The 9,680-nt window shown below is 37.0% G+C and overlaps 2 pseudogenes; both read right to left on the reverse strand.

Moving 5' to 3' along the window:
* Positions 1-2,508: 2,508 nt before the first annotated feature.
* On the reverse strand, positions 2,509-3,091 carry LOC123937307 (annotated as a pseudogene).
* A 5,086-nt stretch (positions 3,092-8,177) lies between these two features.
* Positions 8,178-8,653, reverse strand: LOC123936960 (annotated as a pseudogene).
* Positions 8,654-9,680: the final 1,027 nt, after the last annotated feature.

Genomic DNA, 9,680 nt, shown 5'->3' on the forward strand with positions numbered 1-9,680 from the left:
GATGTAAATTATGTTTATGTTTCCTTAAGGAGCAAATGTATTTTTTAAGTGTGTTAAAGATTAAAATATTTAAGGTCAGCATCTTGTAGTTTCATTTGTTTTCCTAAACTTGAACCCCTGTGACTTACACATTTGAAGGTTTTCCAAGGGCAGCTTAAAGTGGGTAGATATGATATTTACCAGACCCAGTTCACCTTCTCTCCCTTACACCAGCCAGCCTCAACAGACATTTTCTGTTATTAAAGGAACCAGGCAATTCAGAGACCTTTCTCAGTAGCACGGCTTTCCCTTGGTTCCTCTGGCAAAGCCACAACAGTGACCTCAGTTAGAACTGATGGCATCCTTCTAGGTCTAGGTTTTCCCCGAATTCTTCGTTATAAATATTAGTGCTTCTTTATTGCATAAAGTGATATTTTTGCATAAAGTGAAAATAACATACAAAGAGTATTCATAATTTTATGAATTTTTACCAAGTTCTTAATTTTTAGTTTCTTTCTGAGATAATAAGTGGGGGGTAGGGCTCAATTAATGATACCCTTGTCCTAATTTGCATTAGTGGAGACCTTCAAGATGGTCCTTCTGCCTGGTCTATAGATGTAATTCAGGTTCATCAGTAGTTTTGCAGTGTTAGGAAAATTACACTGCCTCTTTGAGGACCTCTAGTCTGGGTAATATTTGAGGCCACTAGGTACATCTGTTACAAGTAGGGTCTGAGACCCACAAAATACTCTGAGTGCTGTAACCAGTGACATGTGAATGACAAGATAGCAAGATGCAAATTCAAAGAGTTCTATTTCTAGAATATAATTCTAAGACCTTTTTAGTTCTGAAAGTCTGTTATTTAATGGTGTTGACATATGATAAACGAGTCACGTAAAGATAACACAGGAAAAGGTAAGAAAGAGATGTTACTGTTTTATTGTTATTATTGCTTTATTATTACTAATGACTTAGAGACACGATTTCAAAAACCATGGTCTTGGCTTTGGAGGAAATTATAGGTGTCTAGAGTGGTTAAATAATAAAGATACACATTCACATTGGCAAAGTGCTTTGAAAGTGAAAGGTGAAGTGTGAGCATAAAATGGCACGTTGTGTGAGCACAAAACGCCATGGAAAATGGAACTGAATGTGTCTGAGCCAAAATCCATAGTTGAAGCTTGAACCTCTAGTACCTCAGAATATGAGATAAAGCTTTAACAATGTGGCTCAGGTAAAATGAGGTGGTTAGGATAGGCCCCGATTCAATCAGACTGGTGTCTTTATAAAAAGAGAAAATTTGGATGCACAGAAGAGACACCGAGGATGGGTGCCCACGAATAAATGGCCTTGTGAAGACACAGAGGGAAGGCAACTACCTACAACCCAAGAAAGAACTTGAGGGAAGGGTGGGGACAAAACAAAATAAAACAAAACCTGCTGATCCCTTACTCTTGGATTCAGGCCTCCAGACCATGAGGAAATAACTGTCTGTTGTGTAAGCCACCCAATCTGTGGCATGTTATTACAACAACTCGAGCAGATTACACAGGCCACTTTGTGGAAGTGCAGTCAGAGGAAAAGAGTAGGAGCAAAGGCACAGAGGCCAGAAACAGCATAGCGCAGGCAGGAATAAACACTGGGCAAGAACCTCCAGAGAATAGACTGGAGGTGTGCATGGGTGCCTTGGGCTAAAGAGATCTTTATACTGTGCCGAGGAGCTTTAAATTCTCACAGGTAGAAACTTAAGCCTTTGAAGGGAGAGTTCTAGGTCACTGAGGGTGTTTTGTTTTGTTTCATTTTAATTGCTTTTGTTTTAAGAACTGAGAACATTTTCAAGAAATGCAGCAAAGTATAAAGCATAAATAAAAGAGAAATACACTAAAATTTTTACCAACTAGAAGGAACCTACTGGTGAATACATTCCTTAAATGTCAGAGAGTTTATTCAGAACAGCAATACGTTCAGATCTACATGTTGTATCTAACACTATCATGTGACCTGTGAATGTGAGCATCTGTGAAGGGGAGAAGAACAGACTGAGAAGATAGGTCTGTTTGGAAGAGATATGGAAAGCCTGAAAAAAGGCTGCTTGTAGGGATAAAGATGACCGAGATGAGTAAGGTAATGTGTAGGTGAAATCATCAGGCCTATGGTGATGCATGGGAGGAAGAAGAAACTTGTAGAATGGTCTTTAGGTTTCCAGTTTGGAAGAGTGGGTAGGTTGTGACACCAGGAATGGAAATGGAAGCTAAAAATGCAGGAGGAGGAGCAAGGAGAAACTATGTGGTATGTTCAGTTTAAGAAGAGACTCATTGTGTGCGTGGGGATAAGAACAAAAATCACTCTGAAAAGTGAACTTAATCAAATTTGGGGAAGCTAAGAATTCACATTCCACAATTTTATGGATTTCTTAAGACAGCTAAACTCTGCATTGCAAAATAAATAAATAAGTCAGTAAGTAAATAAATCAGAGAAGATAAATAGTATTTTAACAGATTAAATGTGAGATAGTTTCATTACATTTTCTTTCTTTTTTTTTTTTTTTTGGTTTTTATTTTTTCCTTTGTTTAAACAAATGTGCACCACAATGGTTCAACAAGTAAGGCAAATGCCATGAATATGAAAGCTGCAGTTTCCAATAGACCACATCTAGGACCCAGGGGAGGTGAATTAGACAGAAGTCATAGTCATTCTAATTAAACAATCAGAAAACATCATGACAAGTTGGTTTGCAGTGTCAAAACTGTCTATTTAAGTTTCCTTTCTCTTAATAATCAGAGGTCCCACGTTGTCTCCAGTCTCTTCGTTGTGTTTTGTGTGAGATCCATTGCAGAATGGAACTTTTTGGACCTCCAACAATGGCAATACACAGCTTTATCTCCCAAATCCTCCATATCATAAGCATGTACTATCTTGGGGTTGTCTTTCTGGATGTGAAGGTTTACCATAGATTTGTTGTGATGATCTTTAACATAAAATCTTTTGTAAGCTAGATAACCAACTGCAGCTGTCCCAGCAGCAATAGTAACTGCTGCAATCCATTCAACTCGTACACTGGAAGTCAGACTCATGGCACCGTCGCTTGCAAGGAGTGTGCAAAGGACACTAAGCACAAAGAGGTTCTTCATTACATTTTCAACCCACCAGATTGACTAAGTCCATGACAAACTTGAAATATGTAAAATCAAAATCAAAACAGATCAAAACCATTTTTCTGTAGCAGTCAAATATTTATTTGCCCAGAAGATAGATATGATCAAGAATGCCCAGCCAATCTTTAAAATAATTAGGAATTCAAAGACCTGCTATCTAGAAATTTCTCTAGTCAAAGAAATAACCATAGTTGTAAAATAGCTGACAAGCCATTTATTAAAACAGCAGGCGACTAATGCTTCTCCTTGTTACAAGGTTACATTATAAATCAACTTAGAGGGGCAAAAACCTTGTAGGAGACCTGTAGGAGGATGAGCAGAACAATTTAAACTATAAAAAAAAAGTCCTAAAGTGCATATCTTACTTACAGAAAGAATGAGGTTTAAAAGGATGATAATTAACAGAAATTGACACAGCTGGCATCCAGCAAGTTTCAATTGCAAAGATCATATAAATTGATTTATAATGTTCCCATGTGACTAATGAAAGTAGATTGGTGACCATATTGTTCTAAATGATTGCATTAGAGAACATTATTACTTTAGAGAAGCCCACATTAATAATAAAATCATTATCACCAAGGAATAAATAAAGTAATACTTTTCAGAATCAACGTGTTGGATTTTAACACTCATACTTTATTATTATTAACCGTCTTTCAAAATGATTAAAATGAAAACTTTAAAGAAGCATCAGTTCTGTTCTTTATTTTATTTTTCCCTTGGAAGAAAGAGGGATTCAAAACCTTCCTGATGTCAGCACTTAGAAAGGTTAATTATTCATACAGAACAATGAAGAGGAAGCACTAGATTTAATTGGACACATGCTTCTCACATTTAAAGATAGGGGAGTAGCTAATGATGTCCCTTTTGTGTCCTTCCAAAAGAAATATGGGGAGCTGATAATGCCTCACATAAGTCTTAAAGGAAGAAAATGTAGAGCATGCATTTTCATAAATCACTCACTCATTAAGGAAAAAACTCAGAAGAAATGTAGTCTCAATAAAATGTAATCCTTTCACAGAGATCAGATATGATCAAATTTAAATATCTTACTTTGGAAACAGTAAATTTGACATCACTAGCCTCTAGAGACTAGTAGGATATTCTGACATATAAAGTTTTATCTAAATACAGTGACTTTCTGATCAAGAAAATAGGTAAAAGGAATGAACAAACAAAAACTGGACCACAGAGCATTCCACCAATGAATTCTGGTGAAAGCTTACATGGAAATGGTGACAGTAATATTCTTTTGCTCAAAGTAAATAAACTATACTGTAAACTGCATGAAGAAAGAGAAACTAAATCTTTTTGTTTATCTCTGTATCCCCTGTGCCTACCATAGTATCTATTTTTTTTTAAAGATTTTATTTATCCATTTACAGACAGAAATCACAAGTTGGCAGAGAGGCAGGCAGAGAGAGAGGAGGAAGCAGGCTCCCTGCTGAGCAGAGAGCCTGATGCGGGGCTGGATCCCAGGACCCTGGGATCATGACCTGAGAGGAAGGCAGAGGCTTTAACCCACTGAGCCACCCAGGCGCCCCGTACCATACTATCTAGTAGGTAGTAAATAGGCAGGGACTAAACTATATGTTGAAAAAATGAACTTTGGAAAGGTCAATTCTAGGACATGTACTGACAAGAAGTAATAAGTATTCTTAGAGCAAAAACCATTCATTCACCAAATTTTTTAAAATGCAAATCCCTTTTTGATGTATTAGACGCAGACAAAGTTCCTGAAGCCACTTGCATTCCACTTGCCCCCTTCCAGACATTATCCACCCTCACCCAAAACCACTTTGCTGACCTCTACCACCTCTGTTACTGTTAATGGCATCTGGGGAGTTTCTGGTTTAAGGATGTTATAAATAATACTGCTATGAATATTCTTATGCCTTTTGGAGAAAAAAATGTTCTCATTTCTTCTGAATATAATTAGAAATGGAATTGCTCATTCTTTGGATATGTATATGACAAACTTTAAAAGATATTTTCAGTTTTCTAAAGCAAGAGGGAAAATTCCTCTTAAGAGTTGTCTTAGATGATGGGTGGGAGTCCTTTATTAGTTGTGTGTGTGCTCAGTTCCCTCCCCCATGAACCAGGTCTCCAACATTCTCTACTTGGTCTATCCCCCCTGGTGATCTCATCCAGTTTTAGGCCTTCATTTTATTATTTTTTTAAGGTTTTGTTTATTTACTTGAGAGAGACAGAGAGAGAGTGCAAGCAAAAGCAGCAGCAGGGTTGGCGGGGGAGAGGGAGAGTCAGCAGGGAGTCTGATGCGGGGCTTGATCCCAAAACCCTGGGATCATTACTTGAGCTGATGGTAGATGCTTTACTGACTGAGCCACCCAGGCACCCTCCGTTTTAGGCCTTTAAATATCTTGTGTGGGTAACATAATTCCTCAAATGTATACTACCTACTTATCACCTCCACTTAAATATCTTCTATGAATCTCAAATTCAACATGTCTTTATCTCTACACTTCAAATTCCTCTCCCTCCACTCTCTTCTGGTGTTACTCTGCATGCTCAGAATCCTCTCTGTCCATATTGACCTCCTTATTCCACAAGGAAGGTATAAGTTGTTCCCACTTCAAGGCCTTTAGATGTGCTGTTGTCTCTTACTTCTGTCTGGAAGACTCCAGATATCCACCCAACTGGATTCCCCACCCCATAATCTTCATCAAGTCTTTCAGGGAAACTTCTCAGCAAGATCTCATCTAATTACTGTTTTCTCCTTTATCACTCATCGTCATCTAATATATATTTTCTTGTTTATTTGTGTTATTTTCTATCTCTCTCCTCTGAAACGTGAACTCTATGAGGGCAGGAATGTTGGTTCACTTCTGTATACTCCATGAGTTCAGTAACTTTGTTTTGTTTTTACTATATCCTAAACACCAGTAAGAGAGTCTGGTGCACAGTAGCCATACAGTAAATATATGCCAAATGAATATATGCCAAATGAATGAAAATCTAAAAAATATAATTAAATATATTTAATTTTATAATTAATTTAATTAAATATAATTAAAAATAAAAAATATAAGAAATATTTTATTCACTACAAAACAAAACAATAAGCAAAAGTACAATTCCAGTGGCATATACATGAGTGATGAGGAGTTATCTGTACAAGCTTCACTAAAATTCTAATTCTTCCATATTCTACTCTTGAATAAAGAAAAAGAGCTATCAGTGAGAATACTTCATTCTTAAAATTCTTTCCAGTAAACTGTATATGAATTCATAGGTTGTATAAAAGTTTGTTATACAACCTATTATAATTATTATAATTTTTATTATAGTTATATTATAATTATAATTATTATAATTTTTGATAATGGAAGTAATACATGATTATGATGCATAATAAAAGAGTGTACAGGAGTGCCTGTGTAGCTCAGTCAGTTAAGCGTCTAATTCTTGATTTGGGCTCAGGTCATAATCTCAGTGTGGTGGGATTGAGCGTTGCTCTGTGCTGGACACAGAGTCTTCTTGGGTTTCTAGTTCCCTCTGCCCTTCCCCCTGCTTGTGTGAGCGCGCTCTCTCTCTCTCTCTCTCTCTAAAGTAAATGAATTAATCTTGAAAAATACAGAGTGAAGAGTTAGCCACATCACACCCTACTTCCTTCTTCACATGTCACTACTGTTAAGTGTGTAGTATGTTTCCCCTCCTTGTATGCATCTGAAAGTGTGTGTATGTGTGTCATACATATTTATAGCATGCATGGTCTGACTTTATCTCCCCCATGAAACTCTTGCTATATGTGTCTAGATATATTTGGATATTTAAAAAATGGGCTACTTTGAATATTATATGACCATGTTTTACTAGTAGCTATATTCTAGAGGGTTTTCTGTATATAAAGGTCTACCCATTCTTTTTAATGACTGCATAGTATTCCTTAAAAGGTTGTATTTTATTGTATTTTATTTAACCATTTGCTATCAGAGAGTATTTAAATTGTTTACGATGTCTTGTTATTATCAGAAATAGTACAGTAAATCCTGATGTATGACTTGTGCAGAAGTTGTGACTGTTTCTTTAGGTCAGTAGTTCTCAAGAGTGTGGGTCTGGAGCCCCCTAATATGTTATTTGCCTTCGTACTTGTGTCAATATTTACACCTATGAGGCAAAAGCAACAATGAATAAGCCAGTCTGCAGTTTAGAACAAGTCAAGGCACTGGCACCAAACTGAACTAGAGTCATTATATCCTTCTCTACCATGCATCAAACACTGACACTTTTATAATGAAAAAATAATTTATAATAGACTGCATCTAATCCAAAATTATAATCAATGGTTCCAAGTTCATATATAAATTTTGTTAACTTCTGTTCAAATTAAAATTCTTTTGACACGTATCTCATATGCCAATATTCCTAAATTATACTCATAGATAACTACACTCCAAGTCATCTAAATGAGTTGATTTGGGCTCTGTGGTAGATAGCCTGCCAATATAGCTGCCGACAATTCTTCCCAACTAACCCTTTAAGCACAGAGTATTCCTCATGTCAAGAGTACATTCTAGGGCACCTGGGTGGCTCAGCTGGTTAAGCAACTGCCTTCGGTTCAGGTCATGATCCTGGAGTCCTGGAATAGAGTCCCACATCAGGCTCCCAGCTCCATGGGGAGTCTGCTTCTCCCTCTGACCTCTTCCCCTCTCACACTCTCTCTCTCGCACGCTCTTTCTCTCTCAAATTAATAAATAAAATCTTAAAAAAAAAAAAAGAGTAGATTCTATTTCCTCTCCATTCGAAGATGAGCTGTATTGTGACTTGTTCTAACAATCGAATATGGTGGAGGACACATTCTTGAACTTCTGAGCCCAGGCTTTTTGGAAGAAGTTTCTAATTATAAACCAGCTAAGGCTAAACTATTGAATGAAGAGAAGCCCTAAGAAATGACCACCCATCGAGTATACTCCCACCAGTACTGAGCTTCTAGTTGAACACAGCAGAACAAATACCTTCATCTTTTTTTTTTTTTGAAAACTACTTGTTAGCATTTAATGAACCTCCCCTCAGGAGGCTTCAAGCTACTAAAACGAAGGTGCCACCCTCACCCTTAATCTTCTTCTCTGTTCTTCTACTGAAGAACTTGACCTTCATGATGACAGGCTATTTTGGGAGTTTTCTCTTTCCTGAAACTTTATAGTAGCTGGATCGCACCACATCAATGGTAGGAGGAGGCTCCAGTCTTGTTTTTGGTGGCATTTACCCATGTCTGCTCTCTGATTAAGATCCTCAGTTTATCAAAGTTGACAGTTGGACAGAAGCTCTGGTTCCTCTTTAAGTGGTCATGTCTCATACCATCTTTTACAAAGTAACCTGGGGGATATTTGTGTAAGTTGATCCTAATGGTGATGTATCCCACCACCAGCATTACCCCGGCTTCCTGGGTGCTTCTGGTGCTTTACAATGTGGCCGTGGCCGTGGCTCATGTGGCCCCAAAGTTTTCGGGTCTTCCTCAGTCTGGATGGCAAGTCAGCAGCCCAGAATACCTTCATCTTAAGCATTGTGAAGAAAAGCTTCCCAGCTGAACTCAGTCTGCCCTCAAGATTATAGATAAAATAATAAATTGTTGTTGTTTTAAGTCACTGAGTTGGTGTTTTTTAATTATTCAGCAACTGAAAACTCACTTTTTTTCAAAGTAAGCAATGAATAATTGACCATTCAACCATCATATTTGAATATCTAACACTAAGCCACATGAAGTTTTTTTCAGAGGGAGGCATTTTTTTGTTAATATTTTATTATGATATAATTACAAACTCACAGAAAAGTTGTAAGAAGAATAGGATGAGGGACTCCCATATACCCTTTACATTTTTATCATCTTTGCTCTATGATTCTCTGTCTCTCTTTATCTGTCTCTGTGTCTCCTTCTTTGTCATTCTTCCTTATGTTTGAAAATAAGCTAGAAACTTCCTATCCCTTAATTCCTGAATATTTCAGTGAGTATTTCTTAGAACAAGGATATTTACTTACATTAACACAATTATCAAATTTAACTTTGATAAAACTATTGTCTGATAGGCAATCTCTATTTCAAATTCTGTCCATTTCCCCAGTAATATCCTTTATGGCTACCACCTCCCCTGTCCCCTGGGTTGAGGATCCAATCCAGGTTCATGTATTTATTACATGACAATTGTCATAACCTTTTCCTTTCCTTTAATATAGAAGAGTTTCTTAGCCTTTCTTTGTGTTTCTTGACCTTGACATTTTTGAAGAGTACAGGCCAGTTATTTTGTAGAATGTCTCCCAAATTGGGTTTGTTTGTTGTTTCCTTATGATTAGACTCAGGTTGTGCATTTTTGGCAGAAATATAACCATAGTGATTTGGGGGCCTTCACTGTGCATTATATTAAAAGGCACATGACGTTGATTTGTTCCAAGGCCAGGTTATCTTTGAGCACTTTGTTAAGGTTGTGTCTGCTATGTTTCTCTAATGGAAAGTTACTGTCTTTCTTTTGTCTTTCGTAAGTAATTTGTGGGGAAAAACCTGGAGACTATGCACATATCCTGTTCTTA

The sequence above is a fragment of the Meles meles genome, chromosome 2 (genome assembly GCF_922984935.1).
Source record: "Meles meles chromosome 2, mMelMel3.1 paternal haplotype, whole genome shotgun sequence".
Classification (NCBI taxonomy): domain Eukaryota; kingdom Metazoa; phylum Chordata; class Mammalia; order Carnivora; family Mustelidae; genus Meles; species Meles meles.